Genomic DNA, 24,631 nt, shown 5'->3' with positions numbered 1-24,631 from the left:
AGTTCTTAAGTAACAAAACAATTTACTGTCAATATTGGTGTATATTGTACGCATGCATGAGCTTTGAAATATCAAAATTAACCCCCAAAAATGCAGTTCGAAATGTGCCAAGTATGAATATGAAATGCTGGCATGGCTGTGGGCGGTTGTCAGTTTGTAATATGAACTGCATCTCCCTCAATGTTCCAGTGTGTATTAATGTGCTGAATACTTTTGCAACCCAGACTATATAATCAGTTTGATCCTGTATGCCCACTTAAAAAGTACTGGTGAGAAAAAACACATATTTGTGGGGAGGAAAATTGAGGCTGACTACTAATGCGAGTATTACCTGTCATAGCTGAATAGAGGGTCAATTTATTCACTGAATATATGCAATAAACTTCATTTCAGGGCATTTGGAATAATGGGGTCATATTACGGATTGGATCAAGCTATTCACAACAACTTATGGCATTCATTTAGCCATTATGGACACTTCTGTGTAGCTTCTTATGATTTCTTCTTTTAAACCTATATGGACTGCTGCATACCTATCGAAAGCGAGAATGATTTTTTGTTAAGTCAACCTTTTTGACATTTAAATCTTATTGTAAAACTGCAATTCTTCACAAATTCATGCTTTGTGACAGAATGCAAATCACAGATTAAATGGCTTTGCAGGCAATCTTGACAGTGACTAGCTGCAAAAGCAGCCTCTTCTCTATTTTGTCATGCAGTGTTGCATTTTAAGGGAATGAAGAGGATATGTCCCATTTGGGTACAGACATGAACAGAAAATTGAATATGAGGATTTAAAGGTGAATGTTCTGTTAATACCATCTGTAAGTTCCCACAGTGGCCCCAGACACACCAATATTTGCACACGATATAATAGAATTCTTCTAGAAGTTGAACAGTAAAACTCTATTGGTGCCCTCACAAGCCATCATTACTTTGAAAGCAAGCTAGAAAATTAACTTGGAGAAGATTGTTGCAACTTCTAGTTGCTGGCTTTGATGTAAGCTGTTCAATGTACTTATAATACACTGTGTGCTGATCTTTTAAAGGTGCTATTTTAGTACAGTCTGCACAAAACTAAAGGATGAGTGTACTGACCAACTAATTTTAACAAGAGAATGTTCTGCGTTGGGGATGTTCGCCAACATGGGCAAACTTGTGATAAAACATTTGGTGGTGCTTATAAGGCATGCATGTCAGCTACTTGCAGATTGTATAGCATCAGTCCGCTTAGAAAGATACTGCAAGTCTATATCCCATTTATAGGTTCAAGTCATGGAATCATCCAGTATATAGCTATCCATAAACTATATGTTAAGGTTTAAGTGTAATGTGTGGAATGTCTCATTGAAGAAATTCAGTTTGATGTTTATGGTAAAGTTCCCCTGCTTCTTCTAGGCCACCGCAACGTATTTTCCATTTCCCCATAGCTATCCTTACCTCCATTAAGCAGCTGGCCTTCCTGAGGCCTGACTTTGCTGCAAAGCAGGTTACATTTGAGGCTGACAGCCAAATTAAAATAATTCAATTACCAACTCACCACCTGGATGCAGCTTACAGGATACCATCTGTAAATTCCCACAGTAGCCCCAGACACACCTGATCTCTGTCTCCTTTAAAACTAGAAGGTCACAAGTTGAAGGTAGGTGAGAGTGGAGTTCAAGATTTTCAGAATTAAAACATTTTGCAAACAACAATCTAATTTGGGGTGTAGAGGATGTAAAAATTCATCCCATTGTTTCTGGCTTTCATATAAAATTAGATCAAATTACATACAACGTACAGAGCAGGAGCAGATTATTTGACTAGCCAATCCATATCACTGTTTATGTACCACATGAACATCCCCAACTCAGAACATTCTCTTGTTAAAGTTAATTGGTCAACACACACATATTACAATCCTGTTTGCATTATTTTTATGCAGATTGTAATAAAGTAGCGCTGGTTTCTTCTACAAACTCACCGACTTCCCACAGCTACCTGAACTACACCTCCTCCCACCCTGCTTCCTGTAAAAATGCGATCGGTTATTCTGAATTCCTCCACCTCTTCCACATCTGCTCCCAGGAGGACTATTTCCACCATAGAACACACCAGATTGCCTCCTTCTTCAAAGACTGCAATTCCCCCTCCCACATGGTCAATGATGCCCTCCAGCGTATCTTATCCACTTCCCACACCTCCGCCCACGAACCTCACCCCTCCAACCTCAACAAGAACAGAATCCCCTTGTCCTCACCTTTCAACCCACCAACCTTCGTATACATCTCATCATCCTCCACCATTTCCGACACTTACAAACAGATACCACCACCAGAGATATATTTTCCTACCCTCCCCTATCCACTTTCTGTAAAGACCATTCTCTCCGCAACAGTCTTGTCACATCCATGCCCCCCACCAACCCACCCTTCTCTCTGGCATCTTCCCCTGCCACTGCAGGGATTGAAAAACCTGTGCCCACACCTTCCCCCTCACCTCCGTCCAAGGCCTCAAAGGAGCCTTCCACATCCATCAGAGTTTCACCTGCACTTCCACACATGTCATTTACTGTATCTGTTGCTCCCGATATGGTCTCCTCTACATTGGGGAGGCAGGGTGCCTTCTTGAAAAGTACTTCAGAGATCAACCAAACCCACCACCATGTGGCCAAACATTTCAACTCCCCTTCCCACTCCACCAACGACATGCAGGTCCTCGACCTCCTCCATCGCCATACCCTAACCACCCAACACCTGGAAGAAGAAGGCCTCATCTTCTGCCTTGAGACCCTCCAATCAATGTAGTTTTCACCAGTTTTCTCATTTCCCCTCCCCCAGTTCAAACCTTCCAACTCAGCACCGCCCTCATGACCTGTCCTACCTGTCCATCTTCCTTCCCACGTATCCACCTCAGTCTCCTCTCCAACCTATCACCATTACCCTCACCTCCATCTACCCATTGCACTCCCAGATATCTTCCTCCTAGCCCTACCCCCTCCCATTTATCTCTCCAACCCCTTGGCTCACAAGCCTTATTCCTGATGAAGGGCTTTTGCCCAAAACATCAATTCTCCTGCTCCTCAAATGCTGCCTGACCTGCTGTGCTTTTCCAGCCTCACAGTGCCAGAGACCCAGGTTCAAGTCCCGCCTCAGGCGACTGACTGTGTGGAGTTTGCACGTTCTCCCCGTGTCTGCGTGGGTTTCCTCCAGGTGCTCTGGTTTCCTCCCACAGTCCAAAGATGTGCAGGTCAGGTGAATTGGCCATGCTAAATTGCCCGTAGTGTTAGGTAAGGGGTAAATGTAGGGGTATGGATGGGTTGCGCTTCGGCGTGGCGGTGTGGACTTGTTAGACTGAAGGGCCTGTTTCCACACTGTAAGTATCTAATCTAATCACTCTCGACTAAGTACCAGATGAGCTGTCTCTTACCCATTTTTATCTAGTCCTAACAGAAGAAGTCAATCAAACTAACCAAATATCCATCTGTGTTACATTTTACAAGGATTGGACAAACAGGAAATGGTAGCATACAATAAGATCAGTTATTTAGTATGTTCACCATACTAGATCCGTAGATTGTGTGCAAAGTAGAAAACTGTCCTCATCACGGATTATCATAAAGTCATCACAGGCACAAGCCTCAAGAGAAATCAAAAAGTTTGATCAAGTATCTCCCTGAATAAAGTACTTCAGGTCTTAATCCAATGTTATAACCACAAGCCTTCTATTAAGATGGCAGGAACCTTTTTTCTCGATTTCCATATTGTTTTCATTGGGTATTTTTATTTTCCAAAGATGTTAATCAATATTATAACTCTAAGAATGTATTCAAATCTCCACCTCTAAGTGGATAAACAAATTCCAGGCTGCAAGTTGCTGGCCTTTCAGGATCACCCAGACTGTATTTCCAAAAGGAATTCATGGAAGAGATGCAAGTTCGGCTGCAAGCTGGCAATGCTCAGCAGATGAACTGAGTGACCTCTTTCTTTGTCGTAAATGATTCAACTGTGAGTCCTGAATTAACATTGGAATTCCCACAAGGTCTGTTTTTGATCCTTGTAAATTCAAGTGTGCAGGAAGCAGTGGAGGGGTGGTCAGGGACTCTTTATACTGGGGTCCCCATGTCTCCAGCCTTCCTAATCTTCTGGCATTACTATGTAAGCAGAAAAGATTAACAGCTAACACCCAGGTTCTTTTCATATACACATGTTGGATCACAACAATGTCACTAAGATCTATCTGTAATTTTAACACAATGATCTGAACAGAAAAGGATGGGACAAACAATGATAGAAGAGCTCTAAAATATCAAAGTATTTTTAACTTTGCTGTTGTGCTCTTTTTGCCTCCAAGAAGGAAGTTTGTGTTTTAATATTTCTTTCCCATGGACTCACTACCTACTTCCCAATTGTGCAAGTACTGCCTCAACAGCTGATCCCACCACTTATCTGATCAAAGCATAGATTTTTGAGCCTGAATCATGTTTTTTCTCACTGGCTTAGGAACCAGTGCAATTCAATTAAATCTGTTCACTTTACATTAGTGTCCTGTCACCTTACCTGAAGCTGTCTACTTCATTTGATCAATCCCCTCAGATAAAATTGAATTTAGACCAGTTTAATTATTTTTGGGGTCTTTAGCATCAAGAATATTCAGGATCTCTCTGCAATCCCTAAAGATCTTCTCTTGCCTGAATCTATTAATTTACAAATGTGTGGTAAAATACATGAGGAATTAAAGTGATGTATTGTTGACACATAGCAGGAATTACGTAGCAAATCACATCAAAATATGCTATTTATAAATAAAACAGATAGACAAGTTTTGTGTGGGTATTTTGCATTATAGTGAGTGTTACTCTGGACATGTATTTGCTGGATACCGAGCATATGTTTTCCTTCGTTCTGCAATTAATCTTTTTGCTATTGCCACCCTGCCATATAATCTGGTAACACTCTTTCCATCGTATGCAAGTGATGAAATGTATTGGAAATACAGAATGAAGCTTCAAGGAGCTACTGTTCCCAGGTTGGAATTTGTCTATTTATCATCACTTTCTGTTCTTTGTGGCATAGCCAATGTTCAGTTTCGCAAGCTTATTCATCATTGCCTGAACCTTCATGAAAGATTTTGTGTAGAGTGTTATCGAAGACCTTCAAAATTCACGTCAGTCATACTGGAGACCATTAGCTTTACAAATGCCTTGAAGCATTCTAGAGAAGAAAGAGTTGCACCTTATCACATCTATTAAAAACATCCAATTTTAAATATAATAAATTAAGTTGGCTTCACATATGCATATGTTTGAGTGAGCATTTTTATATATAAGCTCTTGTGCCCACACAGTCCCTCTAATGGATTGAGATGAATGACTACATAATTTACTTTTAATCATGTTGGCGAAAATGGAATGTTGCAGAACTTCTTATTCTTCTTTGAATAATTATGTGGAAACTTTAATGCTGCCCTGAGCCATCGAGACACAAAGGGATATTACTCAAAGCAAAATGAACTATCATTTACATAGTGTCTTTCATAACCGGAGGACATTCAATGGAACTTCAAATAAAAAAGGATGTACCTTTGAAGTAGAATCCAAACTGGACTGTAGCCAAACGTAGCAGTCCACTTATGCACACAGGGACACAAAACAATACTGAGGTATGTAATTGGATAATTATGAAGGATAAGTCTTGCTAGAAGTTGAAGAGCATTTTCTTGCCCTTGAAAAGAGCAGTAGGATCCTGACAGGGTTTTAAAAATAATAACTTAACAAAGTAACTTGTGGAGCAATATTTAATAACACAGTTGCAAACTTTTAACAAGAATGAATAACATTAGTTAAACTATACATGGGATAATTTGTTCTCAGAGCTAACACTCCTGCAAGTTAGCAAAGGAATAATAAGATAATGCCCACAGTCAAACAAAGAAATGTTTATTCATTGAACCGCTGAGCCTTGAAAGAAGCCACTAAAAGACCAGGAGCATTGGATAAGGGATAAGGACTGATATACACAAGAATCCATTATGTAAAGATAAATAGTGCAATCAGATTTTATAATATGTATGTGCCTTTATTAACTGTATGTTGCAATGAGATCAGCATACCTATGTAGTAATATGTTAATTGCACTTATTTTCTATGCAAAATATAAACTTAAACAATGGTAAGGATTCAGTTTAGATAACTTTACACTGCTTAATTGGTATATATTCTGTTTTTACTGTATCCAAGGGTATAACTGCCTCTGTGATCTTTCATTCTGGGTCTCCAGTGTATCATTTTTAGATTTTTTTTAGTCCCTAGGTACAGCTAAGTAATAAAGGCTATTTTAACACACCACAGATCTTTGTCTGATCACTTTCTGAAAATAAGCATCAGAGGATGGTGGAGCTATTATCAGATCCAGTCTATCCCATTGAAAGAAAAACGGAATCCCAGATTAAAAACTCACCCAGAGCATGGCACCTCTGGCAGTGCAACAATTCCTCAGTGCTACATTGAAACGTCTGACAAGATTATGATATTGATTTTCATCTTTATAATCTGGTTAATAACATTAGACCAATCTCAATTTACAGTGAATCAGTTGAATGAAAATCAAGGAAGTTCTGAAGAGTGAGTGAGAAGCTCCACCAAATCAGTAGCTAGGTGATATACAGACAAACCCATGCTTGTGTTCAAGCTTCTAGATTTTAACATCAGCTAATGCTCACCAGAAAGAGAGGCGAAGGCCTTTTATTGAATCCAAGATAAAAATGTCCTTAGTCCTGAAATGGAATATCAGTCCACGTAATACATTCAAATCCTGTGATTTTCCGGTATAGTCAAGGAAGGTTTCTGTGGAGCCGTGACCTTTGAAGTGCTTTATTATTAGATCTGTGAGAATTGAATTCTAAAACCATGCTGACTATCACATGTGGCTCAAGAGGAAAGCAATATTCTGCCCATCCAATGTTAATTTTGATTTTAACCAATTGATCTGACAGAGACCTAGTGTAGACTTAATGGGCAAATAGCCTTTTATACAATGTTACAATTCTGTGATTATGTTATCCTCCAATGAATCAGGCAGCATCATTAACTTATTCCTTTCCATGAAAACTCTGGGATAGTTCAGCTCTTTCTCATGTGCTAACTAATAAAGGCTATATTTTCCTATATTTACCTATATACTGATAAGTATACATATCTATAGGTATAAATACCTATATTTTCCAGAGTAATTTATTTATAACAAACAAAGACACATATATGAAGTACAGTAAACACAGACACAAATATTGAGCAGTGTTCCTATTTAGTGTTCAAACTGATTCTTTAAATAAAGTTTTTGAACAGAGTATAACCCTTTTTAAAAAATTTTGTAACACTTAATGCTGATGATATTTTATCATTTTTGATTAAAAATGAAAGGATGATAAAAAATTGCAATAAGCAACATGCACTTACAAATGTTTTGACATCTATATTATTTCTATGTAATCTTAAAATAGCAGGTACAGGATTGTAATACAAATATATTAAAAATTCATGGAATAGGACTTGCACTAACAAAATGCAGTGAAATAAAGTAAATTTGGTGAGAGTGAGCTGAATGCTGGTTTTACAACTTTCCTAACTTTCATTTCTAATCGAGGCAAGATCAACATCTGCACACAAACATCCTGATCAGAAATACTGCCTTACAATCTCAAATGTGTACACAGTCTTGATTTATGATGACTGACTAGTGAGGAATTTATTTAACTTACCTGCCAGTTCAGAGTAATTGTGTAATCCTGACTTGTCAACTGAAACTTCAAATTGGACACTCTTCTCCAACCAATTACAGGGATTTATTTCTTGTTGTGAGATATTTGAAGAATTGACTCACCATCAAGAGGTGATTTTGTGTAATTTTGTTCCCTTCCTTCCTCAGTTACTTGCTTCATCACTCCACTCCTCTCTTCTCCTGAAGTTGGGACATTTATCCACAGCTGACAAGTGCTATTTAGTACTTGACCCAAGTGAACACTCTTTGTGTGTAGGGATAGGTTATAAAGAAAGAACTTTCCCAGGCAAGGAGAGGTGAATTTGTAAGTGTAGTTCAGGTCCCAGGTTTCAGCATTTAACACCTTTTGACATGTTGTACAGATTATTAATGTAATTGGGAAATCAATTCAAATTTGTTTTAACCCACAATTCTGATTTCCCAGATACCTCTTTCACAACATATCAGCAATTGACCAGTCAATGCATGAAAGTGTGGATGTAGCTGAGACTGCTTTGCAAACACAGTTGACAAGGTGGGAGGGGGTGCAAGCATGGCCACAGTCTAAGGTGTGGGATGAAGACTTCAGTCTCTGTGGTGGTGTGGTTTCGAAGCTTAGCACTGCCACTTGTGCTGATAGTAAACAAGGGCTCTTGTTGTACATTGGTAATATCCCTATCTTTGAGCCAGGAGGCTTGGGTTCAAGACCCATCTATTCTAGAGCTGTATTGTAACATCTGATTATTAGATTGATTATGAAAATATTGACAAATTAGGAAGCCTTTGATTGATCAATAGAAATGTGCAGCTGAGCAGCTGCTCTGAGTCCCAGGGAATGATTTCTGACTTCTTGCAAGGCACCTCATCTCTTCAACATTTCAGTCATCTTTAGTTGCCCTTGTCTGTGGCAGCATTTACTTTAGAATGGGAAAAAATGTTTGCAACTCTGCCTTCCACTTCTGATAAAAGATCATTGCAAACAGCTCCTGCAGAAGGTAGAGCACTTTCAGCTGTCTTGTCCTTAACAACAGGGTAGAAGGGATAAGAAAGAAAATAAGATCCCCAGCACAGTTTCTACAGGCATGGGGTCAGCCATCTTGAACTGTATGTGCACTAGTGCCTGCTGATATCGGTAGCCTCCTGAACAAAACCTCCTTCCTAGTTAACCAGATGGACATGCATTAGCAATGGCTGACAAGGTGTCTATCAAGATAAGGATCTCCTCTGAGTCTCCTTAGAATCATAGAATCCTTACGGTGTGGAAACAGGCTATACAGCCCATCAATTCAAAACCAATGCTCTGACGAGCATCCCACTCATACCCACCTCCCTACTCTATCTCTGTAGCCCTGCAATTCCCAGGGCTAGCCTGCACATTCTTGGACACAAGAGACAATTTTGCTTGATCAATCCATCTCACTTGTACATCTTTGGACTGTGGGAGGAAAACAGAACACCCAATGAAACCCACGCAGACACGGGGAGAATATGCAAACTCTACATGACGGTCAGCCAAGGCTGGAATCGAACCCTGGTACCGAGTATTGTGTTAAATATTGAGCCACCATGCCACCTCTTCACTCAAGAAGTTATTAATTCTTTTCTTTTATTTGTTCTCTGTACAACATGAGAAATCAGAGAGGGGACACTGTTAGCAACGGCTTATGGGAACGTTTTTATTTGGAATGGATATCTCTGTAGGAGGATAGTTGGCTGAGGATATGTTTGCTTCTCAAACAGAGATATGAGATATCTACAGAGAGAGGAACTGAAAAGTGTGTTATCTTGTTGAGTGTGGAACAGGACTGGAAAAGTAAGAGGGCCTAAGTACCTGAAAGTGTGATGTCCTTCCCCTGTTATGTCCTCATGATGTCCTGGATCCTCTAGATGTGCTGTCTCGAGGCTGGGTGGGAAGTAATCCTGCTCCTCACTCTGTCAGTCAGTTCTAACCACACCAGCTTTGTTGGAGAAGAGATCCTTTCCAAAGGAGAGCTGAACTCATTCAGTCCCTCAGATTCCATGGCAGGACACCCAGGGAAGAGAGAGGGCCCTGGAGACAGGTATTTTGGGCTTCTTCTCTATTGCTGGGATTGATGTGCCTTAAACTTGCAACTGAAGGTCCATCTGCATAACTCAAGCCATATTTCCTTGAATTGACAATGTTTCAGTTGGCAGAATGGATGGATCTGAATTGGGTACTGAAATTCAGTATTTTCCTAAAAAAAGATCTACGTACAAGCTTACTAATTAATAAGTCAGTTTTCTAATCCAAAACAAATCCTATTGTTCTAAGACAGACCCTAAGCTGAGGTGCTTCCTGCAAAAGATTGGAAAGTCTATTTGGTTTTAGAGGTCATCTATACCTAATCTTGGCCTCACACAACTTCGAGAAAGTGAGGACTGCAGATGCTGGAGATCAGAGCTTAAAAATGTGTTGCTGGAAAAGTGCAGCAGGTCAGGCAGCATCAAAGGAACAGGAGAATCGACGTTTCGGGCATAAGCCCTTTTTCAGGAATCAACAACTCACACAACTTCAACAGTTTTTTTAATTTCAGGGTGGTTCTTGAAGAATAATATTAAGAACCTTGAGCAACTTTCCTCACTTTTAGCCTGATGCAGCAAAGATCAAAATGAAGCAATACACTGTTGTCAAGGCCAACCCAGAAGAGGTCAACAATTTAGACTGGAATTTTATGTTTTTATATTCTCCTGTTTAAAAAATGACGACATGTTTTTAGGTCACTGGGTAAACTTGTGGTGAGTTCATTCCAAGTTCTAGTGTAGCTAAAATTAACAACATTGAATAGTTCCATAGCTTCAATCCTACTCATCAAGAAAGAAAACTTTTTGCTTGATATCTGTAGAAAAATCAAAATGCACAAGGCAAAGCAGTTGTCCAGCGTATCGCCAATAATTGTTTGCCAGAAAAGACTGATAATATTCATTAAATCAGTCTGGGACACACTGTCTCATGTTCTTTGAGGGTTAGCTGATGTTTCAGGACCTGTAGTCATTGAATTGGACCTCCCCTCTTGTCTAGGACTGGTTCTGATCTTGGGTCTTCTGACCGACGTAGCCTTTTGGGTCAGTCTGGTGATGCTCACCACAGGGTACAAGGAGCTGGAGATGCTGTGCAGCTCGTCTCTCAGTCAAAGGTGCTCTCTGCAGATGCCATTGAAGAAGATACAAAAACAGACAGAGCTGAGGCTTCAGGAAGCCCCTTTTATTCCCATCTCTATATCCTTCTTGAAGATTCTATCTGTGTCCAGTATCATCATTGGATGGGGGCAGGGAGACCAAATGAGATGACTGCCTTGCATATTTGGAAATCGCAGAACATGGTTTTGAACATTCAACTGTCACATGCTGCCCTTGTCCCACTATGCCTCCGGCCACTGACTGAGCTGTGTGCCACCTAGTCTGTGCAACACTCTTCTTACTAAGCAGGTTCACTGGAGGTGTACACAATAGTTCATTCCGAAACAACGTAGCTGTTGGCATTTGACCAGGCAGTTCCAGGCCTCTGTGGTTTCAACAAGAGGTTGATTGTCCAAGGCCTAGCTGCATGAATGATGTCTGCACCAGCTCTGTAGTTTGCAAAGAGCTGAGTCCAGATAGGTTTAAACTTAGCTTCCATTTTACTAGATTTTATACATGCTCATGAAAAAAACTGTAAATATTTCTGTAACAATCCTGGAGGTGATGGGGAGAGTGAAGCAAGTTGGGTCACAGAATTGCCCAAGCAATTGTACAGGAAGCTAACAGATTTCTATGCGAAGGGGTCAAATACCTAACACTAACCTACACTACTTTATGATACCAGATTGTGTCGCAAAGTCTCTGGAGTGGCCCTGGCCATTCTGGTCTCCAAAGTCTGACTCAAGTGGTAAGAATTATGCCAATGAACTGAAACTGACAGCCGCAGTTTTGATATTCACTGAAGTCTACCACAGCCAGTATCAGAGAACATACCATTTTGCATTGGGGACAAATGTATTAACATATTAAATGCTTTGCTAACCAACCTATTCAGAGATGTCTAGTGCACAGCTCGAGGGCAGGTGGGTCTTAGGAATATTTTACTCTGTGGGCTTTCATGAATTCAGATGCCACCTGACCTATTGAGTGTTTGCAACATTTTTCATTTTGTTTTGGCTTTCCAGCATCTGCTTTCAGTTACATGGTCCAGATTTTTGCTAATTAAAGCCTGCTTGATAATGGTAAGGTGATTGCAAGGTCTCACTGGGAACAAGGTTACAATTTTCTGTAACTTTTAAGGGTTTTTGATAATGCAGTGAAAACTGAATGTGACAATCTAATTCACCCTGAAATCCTGTCATAAAGAATTTATTTATTTTCTGCTAGGTTTAAAGTACCTCTGGCATTGCCTTTCTGCCAGACTTATGCATTTATGTGGACATTATACATGTTTTGTAGGCTTTAGCTTCCTTTATATTTTATTATCTAGCTATTCAGTTTAATTTGTTTTCATATATGGTCTGCTTGTATTTGGTTTAAAAAACAGTACCACTTAATGCTACACTTCATCATTTTAATTTGGAAACAAATATATTTCTTCCAATTCCATTCTCAGTTATGTTCCCAATGGTCTACTAGATTCACTATTTAAAATATTGTCATCAGTGTATGACATTAAGTGTAAATTTGAAACAGCCAGTAAACATATATATATATATTTATTTAGAGGTAAGTGCAAGGCTTACTGACACTATTTAATCTGCACAATTGCTAATGCAAACTCAGAAAATTACTAATGAGCATGTCAGTACTTGTAAATGGTACCAGCAATATTTTAACCTGAGGACTAAACTTACTACAATGTCATCATCATTAAAGACTGCTATGCCATCTTTTCTATGACTGTGTCCTAAAGTTAGGAGAGGGGAACTTAAGTATAACTAGCTCCACTTATTGCATTTTGTGTTAATCATGTATGATAGTCAGGTGAAGAGAGGCTGAAGGACTGAAGACAAAAGTGAGCTAAGGCTAATTCCCAGCAGATTTTGTTACCAATGGAATGGTCTAATATTTGATGCTGTACCCTCCTGTTTGCCCCTGAAAAATTATGGGATCACTATGAATGGATGGTACAATTCTGGATAATAACCAACTGGGAAAACCCCTCCTACTTTTCAAGGGCCAATGAGAAATCTTTCACAAGTTTAGGTTTGGAGATGGTGGGGACAAGTGATCAAGGCCTGGAATTCCCTCCTTAAATCATTCTACATTTGCCTTCCTTTAATGCTTACAGTAGAAAACCTATTGAATTATCTAATCTTTGGATGGTTGTCCTATTATATCATCTTACATAACAAATGTAAAATGTTATTTCCAAATACTTCTATTCAGAATCTAAGTATGTATTGTCGGACTTTGGCTCAATTTACCAACTTACTTTCTTCTATGTGTGAGCCAAGTCCTGCATGTTCTTTAAATGAAGCAATAGGAGAAGATATTCGGTCTCACACTTTTAGTTTATTTTAGCAGTAAGTGGATAAAGTATACAGAGCTCTGGGTCTAGACCTTTCCGTCCCTGACAAACAGCAGAGTGTGTCCGTTCACGAAGTCTGACCCCTATCCTGCCCCTGACCCAGTCTTTTATACAGTACAAAATGTCATGTAATCACAGAACATTGTACAAGCATTGAGGTGTGGTTGTCTTCTTGATTGACTGTTGACCTGACTCCATTCTCCGCCTTCTCGCGTTCCCGAATATCTGACCCCATGTGACCTCCTTCTGCAGGAGGTGGCGCAAAATAGTTCTTGTTTTTTTTTACCACAGCTTACAACATGTCCTGCATCTGCACTCACAGGGCGGCAACAACCCCGCTGTCTGCCTCGCTCTCCCAGCCGCTACCAAGGCCGCCAGTACACACTGCTCTTTATTAAAAGTCATTCCTATTGTGTGGTTACCTCAGCATATCTTTACAAGTCAGATGCACTCAGTACTTTTCCACTGTCTGTTTGCACATACAAGGGTTACACTACACACTGTGCTAGTTAATGGTTAAGTATAACATTGTATTATAAGTACTGAAACAAATCTATCATTAAAGGCTTCTGAATGCCTCAAACTAAGCCATATATTTACAAATTCCCCTTTTGGTCTCATCAAAATGAGACCAACAAACCAGTTATATACATCACATTCGGTCTCCGATGCATAGTTTTCCCTTCTTGCCAGAGCCATGGTTTCCGTCTCCATCCGGAAGGGCGGGGGAGCCTTCCCTTCAATTGCTGTGACGATTACCCCCTGCAGTCTGACCGCATGGGATGTCCCCTCCACCACCCTGTAAGGTCCTGTCCACCGTGGCTCCGACCACTTCCGTATGATCACCTTCAGTAGGACCCAGTCCGTGGTAGGTGGCACCTGGCTCTGTCGGTCCCCCTTTTCCAATCCAACCTGTTTGGAGAAAGCTGACACCAAAGCTGTTAGTTGATCATAATAAGGTTTGTACCTTAGAGAGGCTCCTCCTCCCTCTAACATCTGTATTCCAGCTCCTGGTCCCTGGAACTGCTGCCCTGTTGTTAGCTCATACGGGGTAAACCCTGTGATGGAGTTTACTGAGCTTCTAATGGATAGTAAAGGAAAGGGTAGGGCCGCCACCCAACTTAACTTTGTTTGGGTACATACTTTTCCTATTTTCCCTTTCATGGACTGATTCATTCTTTCCACTTTTCCCTGTGACTGAGGATGGTACACTGTTCCAAACGCATGTTTCAGTCCTAAAGCTGCTTCAACTTCTTGTAGGTCTTTGTTCTTGAAATGTGTGCCATTATCTGACCTGACTCTCTTTGGAAACCCATGTATTGGAACGTATTAGTTTATCAAAAATTTGATCACTATTTTTGCGTCTTCCTTTTTCGCAGGTATCGCTTCTGGCCAACCAGTGTATGCATCCACTGCTACCAAAAGGTACCGGTATCTGTTTACTCTCTCTATCATGTCAGTGTAGTCAATCACTATTTCCTGACCTGGCATTCTTGGAAGAGGGAATTTTCCCTCGTGTGGTTTCACTGTTGGTCTCACATTGTATTCTGTACACGTTCTACATTCCCTGATATAATTTTCAATCATTGCTGGCAAGAACGGGTGCCACCAATGTGTCAGATACCTCTGCATCTGTGTTTTTCCACAATGTGTCAACCCATGAGCTTCCTGGAGCATGGATGCTATCAAACCTGGGGGTAGCGCTGGTCTACCATCCGGTGACCTCCAAATCCCTTCTGACTCTGTGGCCCCTCTCTCTCTCCAAACTGTCAGTTCATGAGGAGAGGCTTTCTGCTGCTCTTTGATTAACACATTTGCATCGCAGGCAGGCAGCAGGTCATACACTGTTCTCTCTCTGTTTGCATCATTATATACTGTGCTGTATACCCTGCTGCTTTCTTTGCTGCTGAGTCGGCTTCCTGATTGCCCTTCACTACTACTGTATCTGCTTTATCATGTCCTCTACACTTGACCAACGCCACTTCTGCAGGTTTCATTAGGGCCTCCGCTAATCTTTTCATATCTTTTTCATGTTTAATTGGGGTTTTTGCTGCTGTTAAGAATCCTGCCCTGATCCATTGACTAAGTTCTACCCTGTATAGCCCCTGCCACATATGCAGAATCGGTGTAAATATATACTCTTTTTCCCTCTGACCATTCTAACGCAGCTATCATTGCCTGCAGTTCAGCCAACTGGGCAGATTCTTTGCCTGTCACTTTTCCTGTCAACACTTCCTCAAATCCCTCACTTGTCTGGGGCACCATTGCATAGGCTGCTTTAAGTCCTTCAGTTGAATGTCTGTAACAGCAACCATCTGTGAACAGCACTTCTTCTGGGTCTACTAGTGGAATTGCCTGTAAATCTGCCCTAACTTTGACGTCTCTCTGTATCCTTTCCTCACACATGTATGGCTCTCCTCCCATGTTATCAGCCATGTTAATTCTTTCATGTGTAAAAGTTATATGTGGTGCATTCAAGATTTTCTCTCTCCTGGTTTGCCACAGTGACGTCATTGTAAAGGCTGTTGAGTTCACATAGGCCACTATACTATGTGTCGTCAATACCGTGAGTAAATGGCCCATGAGTATATGTGCTACCTTTTGGAGAATTTTTGCTACCCCTGCTGCATGTCTTGTACATGGCGGGTGTCTGTCCTCTATTGGGTCAAGGGTAACACTTACATACATCAGAACCTGCCTGCCTCCCCCTTTTTTCTGAAAGAGAACACCATTTACTGTGTGTAATTTTTCAGATATATCGAGGAAAAATGGCTCTTTGTAATCCGGGACCGGTAAATCAGCAGCCCACGTTAGGGCCTGTTTGAGAGATATGAAACTTTCGTCTGCCTCCGTGGTCCACTGCAAATGGGCCGACAAATTTCTCATGCCTTGCTCATTTACCATGGCCCTTAGAGAGAAAGTGAGCTCCCCATATGATGCAAGGAATTGTCTGCTGTATCCTGCCAACCCAAGAAATGAGAGCATGTCTTTTACAGTGACTGGTTTGGTATGATGCAGAATGGAGGATCTATGGGACGGAGACACACCTGTTCCTTTAGCGGAAATAACTCTACCCAGAAAAGATACCTGTTTGTCTGCAGCATTGCAATTTAGCCCGTGACACTTTGAAACTAATGTTACACAGTTGAACCAACAATGACTTTGTGGCTTCCAGACAAGAAACATGGTCTGGTGCCACCAGAAGAATGTAATCCACCCCCTTTTGCAGTGTAAGGTCCTTCAGCTGCCATTTTAGTACCTGATTAAACACCCCAGGTGACAAAATGAACCCTTGAGGGACCCTTGTATAACGTAGTTGTTGGCCTTTGTAGGTAAACAAGAAAATGTCCCTCAAATGATCAGCTAAGGGCAAACAAAAGAACGCGTTGGCCAGATCAATGCATGAGAACCATTTATGGTCAGGGGTCAGCACAGACATCGCAGTGTAGGGGTTTGGAACTGGAACTGTTGGAGTAGAAACGGCGCTATTAATCCGTCTAAGATCATGCGCCATCCGATACTTACCGGTATACTGCTTCTCTACAGGTAAGACAGGAGTGTTCCAGGCTGACTGGGAGGGTTCTAGCACCCCTGCTGCTAATAATCCTTCAATTGTGTCGGCAATGCCGGCTTCAGCCTCTGGTTTGTGTGAATATTGTCTCTGCCAAATTGGAGTGCGGTCAATTAAATCGAATGTGATCGGTGTGACGTATTTGCAGTGACCAATGTCCGTTGAACCTGCTGACCACAAGGTATCTGGTAGAGAGTCAAGCATCGCTGCAGCCTGTGGATGTCTGTTATGTCCCTGCCGTGAAACCTTTCAATCTGCCTATGTTCCAGCAGTACCTTGTCAGCTGTCCTGTACATAATTCTATAGGCTTCCTCTGATGGTGAATATTGTAAACCGGGTAGCTGAGTCCAAACTCAATCAGTTAGCGCCATCAAGCGTTTGGACATAGGTCTCAGATTCTTGGCCTGACATTCAGCATGCACGGCCAATGTGAGATGAGTATAGCTTCTTCAGACATCTCATACCATTCCAACTGTTCTGCCGTCAGTTCAACAATACCTTCTTTCCCTATCAGAATACAACTAGAGGAAATATCCCATTGAGTCCCTTCTAAGTGCTGATAGAATGCATGCTGATAGATGTCATTATCATCTCTATCATAATATAGGGTAACATGAAGGGGATCTGCAGGAGGAGGATAGGGATGCAGCATCTGAACCCAGGGTCGCCATTGGCTGTATAAAGACTGTATACCGTTGTTCTGCCTGTTTTCGGGTTCGAGGAGTCCCCAGTATATATCTGCCCACTGCCCTTCTGCCATTGGTAATGTGTCCGGTGATAGCATCATTTGGGATCCAGAGTGAATCATTGTCATAGAACAGTTGACAGAATAGCCATTTGGAAAGGTCACTACCAGCCCGTCTGGTCCGCACAGAACCGAGACCCCACATCTCACCAGCAAGTGACGGCCCATCAGATTCACAGGGCATGCAGGTGATGAAACATACCGGTGACGAAAGGTCTGTCCGGCCACTGATGTGTTTAGTGGCGATCTCAAAGGCAGATTTTCTGGTTTACCCGAGAACCCGACTAACTGGACGCTGGAGGATGACATATTTGACCGAGGTATATCACAAGTGATGGTAGAAAATCTTGCACCCGTGTCAACCAAAAAAGACAGATTCTTGTCCATTTACCCTCATTTACATATAGGGGTCTGCCAACCCCACATGCCCCTGGATCCTCGGGTCCCGTCAATATTCGTACCCCTGCCCTTCCGGCATAGTCTGGGGGTACTGTCCTTGCACCGGGCTGCAGCTGCATTTGGGACTTGGTAAGGCTGAGCAGCCTGTTGAAAAGGAGGCTGACTTTAGCGGACATACTGTCCTCGGATCAATCCCTGGCCTCCCTTCTAGCCTCATCGAGCTGTAACTTCAGCAACTGCACTTGAGCTGACTCGTTGCTCTGTTTATCTTCATCCTATTTTGTCCTGTAACGCTTCATGTGGTGCGTCAAGTGTTTCTCCCACTGTTCTGTAGAACAACCTGGGATATCAGGATTACTCTCCATTGCCTCTTTTACCTCCTTAGGCATCCCTGCCATAACGGCATTCCCCAAGGGACTTTAAACCTGTACGTATTAAACTTTGTTGCTTTTATGGGGACTCTAACCCCAAGGGACTTTAAACCTGTACGTATTAAACTTTGTTGCTTTTATGGGGACTCTAACCCCAAGGGACTTTAAACCTGTACGTATTAAACTTTGTTGCTTTTATGGGGACTCTAACCCCAAGGGACTTTAAACCTGTACGTATTAAACTTTGTTGCTTTTATGGGGACTCTAACCCCAAGGGACTTTAAACCTGTACGTATTAAACTTTGTTGCTTTTATGGGGACTCTAACCCCAAGGGACTTTAAACCTGTACGTATTAAACTTTGTTGCTTTTATGGGGACTCTAACCCCAAGGGACTTTAAACCTGTACGTATTAAACTTTGTTGCTTTTATGGGGACTCTAACCCCAAGGGACTTTAAACCTGTACGTATTAAACTTTGTTGCTTTTATGGGGACTCTAACCCCAAGGGACTTTAAACCTGTACGTATTAAACTTTGTTGCTTTTATGGGGACTCTAACCCCAAGGGACTTTAAACCTGTACGTATTAAACTTTGTTGCTTTTATGGGGACTCTAACCCCAAGGGACTTTAAACCTGTACGTATTAAACTTTGTTGCTTTTATGGGGACTCTAACCCCAAGGGACTTTAAACCTGTACGTATTAAACTTTGTTGCTTTTATGGGGACTCTAACCCCAAGGGACTTTAAACCTGTACGTATTAAACTTTGTTGCTTTTATGGGGACTCTAACCCCAAGGGACTTTAAACCTGTACGTATTAAACTTTGTTGCTTTTATGGGGACTCTAACCCCAAGGGACTTTAAACCTGTACGTATTAAACTTTGTTGCTTTTATGGGGACTCTAACCCCAAGGGACTTTAAACCTGTACGTATTAAACTTTGTTGCTTTTATGGGGACTCTAACCCCAAGGGACTTTAAACCTGTACGTATTAAACTTTGTTGCTTTTATGGGGACTCTAACCCCAAGGGACTTTAAACCTGTACGTATTAAACTTTGTTGCTTTTATGGGGACTCTAACCCCAAGGGACTTTAAACCTGTACGTATTAAACTTTGTTGCTTTTATGGGGACTCTAACCCCAAGGGACTTTAAACCTGTACGTATTAAACTTTGTTGCTTTTATGGGGACTCTAACCCCAAGGGACTTTAAACCTGTACGTATTAAACTTTGTTGCTTTTATGGGGACTCTAACCCCAAGGGACTTTAAACCTGTACGTATTAAACTTTGTTGCTTTTATGGGGACTCTAACCCCAAGGGACTTTAAACCTGTACGTATTAAACTTTGTTGCTTTTATGGGGACTCTAACCCCAAGGGACTTTAAACCTGTACGTATTAAACTTTGTTGCTTTTATGGGGACTCTAACCCCAAGGGACTTTAAACCTGTACGTATTAAACTTTGTTGCTTTTATGGGGACTCTAACCCCAAGGGACTTTAAACCTGTACGTATTAAACTTTGTTGCTTTTATGGGGACTCTAACCCCAAGGGACTTTAAACCTGTACGTATTAAACTTTGTTGCTTTTATGGGGACTCTAACCCCAAGGGACTTTAAACCTGTACGTATTAAACTTTGTTGCTTTTATGGGGACTCTAACCCCAAGGGACTTTAAACCTGTACGTATTAAACTTTGTTGCTTTTATGGGGACTCTAACCCCAAGGGACTTTAAACCTGTACGTATTAAACTTTGTTGCTTTTATGGGGACTCTAACCCCAAGGGACTTTAAACCTGTACGTATTAAACTTTGTTGCTTTTATGGGGACTCTAACCCCAAGGGACTTTAAACCTGTACGTATTAAACTTTGTTGCTTTTATGGGGACTCTAACCCCAAGGGACTTTAAACCTGTACGTATTAAACTTTGTTGCTTTTATGGGGACTCTAACCCCAAGGGACTTTAAACCTGTACGTATTAAACTTTGTTGCTTTTATGGGGACTCTAACCCCAAGGGACTTTAAACCTGTACGTATTAAACTTTGTTGCTTTTATGGGGACTCTAACCCCAAGGGACTTTAAACCTGTACGTATTAAACTTTGTTGCTTTTATGGGGACTCTAACCCCAAGGGACTTTAAACCTGTACGTATTAAGCTTTGTTGCTTTTATGGGGACTCCAACCCCAAGGGGCTTTAAACCCGTAAGATACCTTGATGCTTTTATGGGGACACTAACTCCAAGGGACTTTAAACCTGTACGTATTAAGCTTTGTTGCTTTTATGGGGACTCCAACCCCAAGGGGCTTTAAACCCGTAAGATACCTTGATGCTTTTATGGGGACTCTAACCCCAAGGGACTTTAAACCTGTACGTACTATATCAATACTTTATCCACTTACTATTACTAGGACACTTGCAGTATAATGACAACAATCAATTTAGTATTTCCAATTGCAGAACTTCGAAAAAAACAGGCGTCTGCTCACCTTTTTTTATGCGGCGACGCTTGTTGTTGTCATCAGACGTCAGTTGTCCATTGTTTCTATTTTTCTCTCTTTTCTGTCACTTCTCCGTCTTCATCACGTTGGGGTCACCAAATTGTCGGACTTTGGCTCAATCTACCAACTTACTTTCTTCTATGTGTGAGCCAAGTCCTGCATGTTCTTTAAATGAAGCAATAGGAGAAGATATTCGGTCTCACACTTTTAGTTTATTTTAGCAGTAAGTGGATAAAGTATACAGAGCTCTGGGTCTAGACCTTCCCGTCCCTGACAAACAGCAGAGTGTGTCAGTTCACGAAGTCTGACCCCTATCCTGCCCCTGACCAAGTCTTTTATACAGTACAAAACGACATGTTACCACAGAACCTTGTGCAAGCATTGAGGTGTGGTTGTCTTCTTGATTGACCGTTGACCTGACTCCATTCTCCGCCTTCTCACGTTCCCGAATATCTGACCCCATGTGACCTCCTTCTGCAGGAGGTGGCGCGAAATAGTTCTTGTTTTTTTTACCACAGCTTACAACATGTCCTGCATCTGCACTCACAGGGCGGCAACACCCCCGTTGTCTGCCTCGCTCTCCCAGCCACTACCAAGGCCGCCAATACACACTGTTCTTTATTAAAAGTCATTCCTATTGTGTGTTTACATCAGCATATCTTTACAAGTCAGATGTACTCAGTACTTTTCCACTGTCTGTTTGTACATACAAGGGTTACACTACACACTGTGCTAGTTAATGGTTAAGTATAACATTGTATTATAAGTACTGAAACAAATCTATCATTAAAGGCTTATGAATGCCTCAAACTAAGCCATATATTTACAGTATCACCAGGTTGAAGGTGACATATAAATGCAAGCTGTTGTTGGCCTTTAAGATCATATGACATAAGAACAGAAGTTGGCTATCAAGTCTTCTCTGCAATTCAGTGACTTATGACTGGTTTGATAATCTTCAACTCCACTTTCCTCCCTTTTCCATATAACCTTTGATTCCCTTACTGATTAAAAACCTGTCTATCTCAGCCTTGAATCAGTGTCTGGGACACAACAGAAGCACTATCTTTGAGCCTTATTACCTCCTGAAATCTGATCCAAGACAAAGAAGCAATATCATGGAGGGCATTCTTCATTTTTTGTAAATATTTTTATTGAGAAAAAAGATTTTAAATTTTTTTTACAAAATTACATGGAGGGGATTCTTAGTGGAATAAAAATTGAGCACTGCAATAAAACTCTACGTAGTACATCCGATTATTGAAGGTTCTCAGAGGCCCCACCAGTCGTCAAATCTCTGTGCATCTACGACAAGAAGACAGTGAACCATGAGCAGAATATCTCAAGGGACAAATACAATGTAGAAAAACACTGACTACAATGAAACTTTGAGTTATTTAGGGATTAGTAGAGATTGGAGCATAAACATTCTTATTTTGTATTTCTTGACATCTGCTACAGTTGGAGAAAACCTAAAAGTGGTGTAGGTTATTTGGCCCATGAAGTCCATTCAATATGATCATGGCTGATCCTTTATCTCAACTGAATCATAGAATCCTTACAGTGTAGAAACAGGCCATTCAGCCCAACAAGTCCACACCACATCTCTGAAGAGCATCCCAGTCAGACCCACCCTGTACCATATCCATGTAATCCTGCTTTTCCCATGGTTAACCACTTGGCTTGCACATACTTGGACACTATGCACAATTAAGCATGGGAAATATACCTAACCTGCACATCTTTGGATTGTGGGAGGAAAATGGAGCACCAGAAGGAAACTAACAGAAATTTGGGGCGAATGTGCAAACTCCACCCAGACAGTCATCTGAAGCTATAATTGAATCCAGAACCCTGGTGCTGTCACGCAGCAATGCTAACCACTGAGTCACCATGATACCCTTGCATTTATATGGCAACTTTAACTCTCTCCCCATACCCTGGAAAACATTTCCCCTCAAAAAATCTACTTCTTTCTAACATATATCTACTGACTTAGCCTGTACAGTTTTCAGTGATAGAGAAATTCATAGGTTCACCACCTTCTGAGTGAGGAAAGTTTTCTTTATCCCAAGATGACCTGCCATCCAGAGACTCTGCCCCCTTTTGTCTAACCTGTGGCACTGGATAAAAACTATCATCATTCTGCCATCTCTCAGTTCTATTTTTGAGCTTGTCCTAAATGTAATTGCAACAATTAAGATTGCTACAGAACCTTGACCACAATTTTTGACCCCAATATTTCAGCATATTTGTGGAATGATAGCAGCAATTAATTGCATTTATATTGTAACTTCAACATGATGACAAACCATCACAAAGACTTCACAGGACTAATAGCAAACAGAATTTAATGTTTAGGTTCTTTACAGCAGATGATCAATAGTTGGTCAAATAAGAGGGTTGTATGGAATGTGTTAGAGGAGGAAAGAAAGGTACAGAGTCAGAGGAGGATCCCAAAGCTTAGTGTTTTGGTAGCAGGAGACCTGCTTTGACTGTTCATGCTTAATATTGTGCTTTCAAACACATTTAGTTGCCTTGCTCAGAGGTAACCTAGATAGCAGGCAATAAGAATAATATATTTCTTGAGTGTTTGGTATAATCCTCAACTTTAACCAGAACAACAGAAAATGAGAATAACATTAACAGGCATTGTACAAGATTAAAGTTTTTTTTGTTTCTCCTCAGAGCTCTGAATATGTGGAATAAATTCACAGATGAATTTACCACATTTTTCTTCAAGAAATGAATGAATATTTGAAGTTTTCAAGTATGAAATAAGATGTAGATAATCAAATGCTGTAACATGGAAATATCATCCCAAGGAAGGCAATTAATTGAGGTTGTTTGATCCAAGCCATTCATTTTTAACTTGTGTTCATTAACCTTTGATCCTGGTAGATCCTTTCCTGAGGCTACTCAATGTTTGTTTCCAGGCTGAGATAGAACTGCTGGGAAATATGACGTTAATAGAGCAGACTAAAACAGTTCATTTTTCTTTAGTTGTTGCTGTTGTCATAATGGAACCAAAGGACAAAAAATGGAATAATCGGTAAGCCCAGAAATTTGCAGGCAAACTGTGTGAAGCCTCATTCAGTAGACACTATGCATCTGGAAATTGCAAGTGGTCTGTCTCATCCAATGGGACCACATAATGGAAAGTTGGAAGCACCCAATTTTCAAACCAAGTGAATGGAAAATTGTAGAATCTGCATGCAAATTTTCCTGAGATATCTATTTAGCATGGGAAATCAATATTATATGAATGACAATATTCATATCAATTAATAAAAGATTTCAGTGGATTGTAATGCAGATCTTGAAGTAATAGATGTTACAATCAGGGCCAATCTCATCACCTTTACTGAATGGATCAAAACATTTTCTGTGCTCTTACCCAAATTCCATTTGCAAAGAATTTTGGATGATTCTAGTTGGTATAAAAATTATATGGTTTCTATGCTCCTCTTGCACTCTGGAACTCCCAAGCATATTGACACAATCAGTAGTATTTCCCTTAACTGCAGAGTTCAATTTTCTGCGCCCAACATTAACCTAACCTGCCATGTGGGAAAACCATTGGATGAAGTGTAAACTCCAGCCATTGCGGGCAATTCTAATCTGTACTTCCAAATGGAAAACAGAAGGATTGGGTGTAATGTTGCCCAGGGAGGCCCCGTTCCTCCAAATGGGGGATGCACACTGGCCTCATGATCCATCATTCCCAAACTTGTGGATAATCCTTGGGTTGCCCATTCAGCTCATTTTTAATTGGGCTGCCTATGATCAGAGGCA

Source organism: Chiloscyllium plagiosum, chromosome 6, assembly GCF_004010195.1.
Source record: "Chiloscyllium plagiosum isolate BGI_BamShark_2017 chromosome 6, ASM401019v2, whole genome shotgun sequence".
Taxonomy (NCBI): domain Eukaryota; kingdom Metazoa; phylum Chordata; class Chondrichthyes; order Orectolobiformes; family Hemiscylliidae; genus Chiloscyllium; species Chiloscyllium plagiosum.
Note: the sequence above shows the minus strand (reverse complement) of the source record.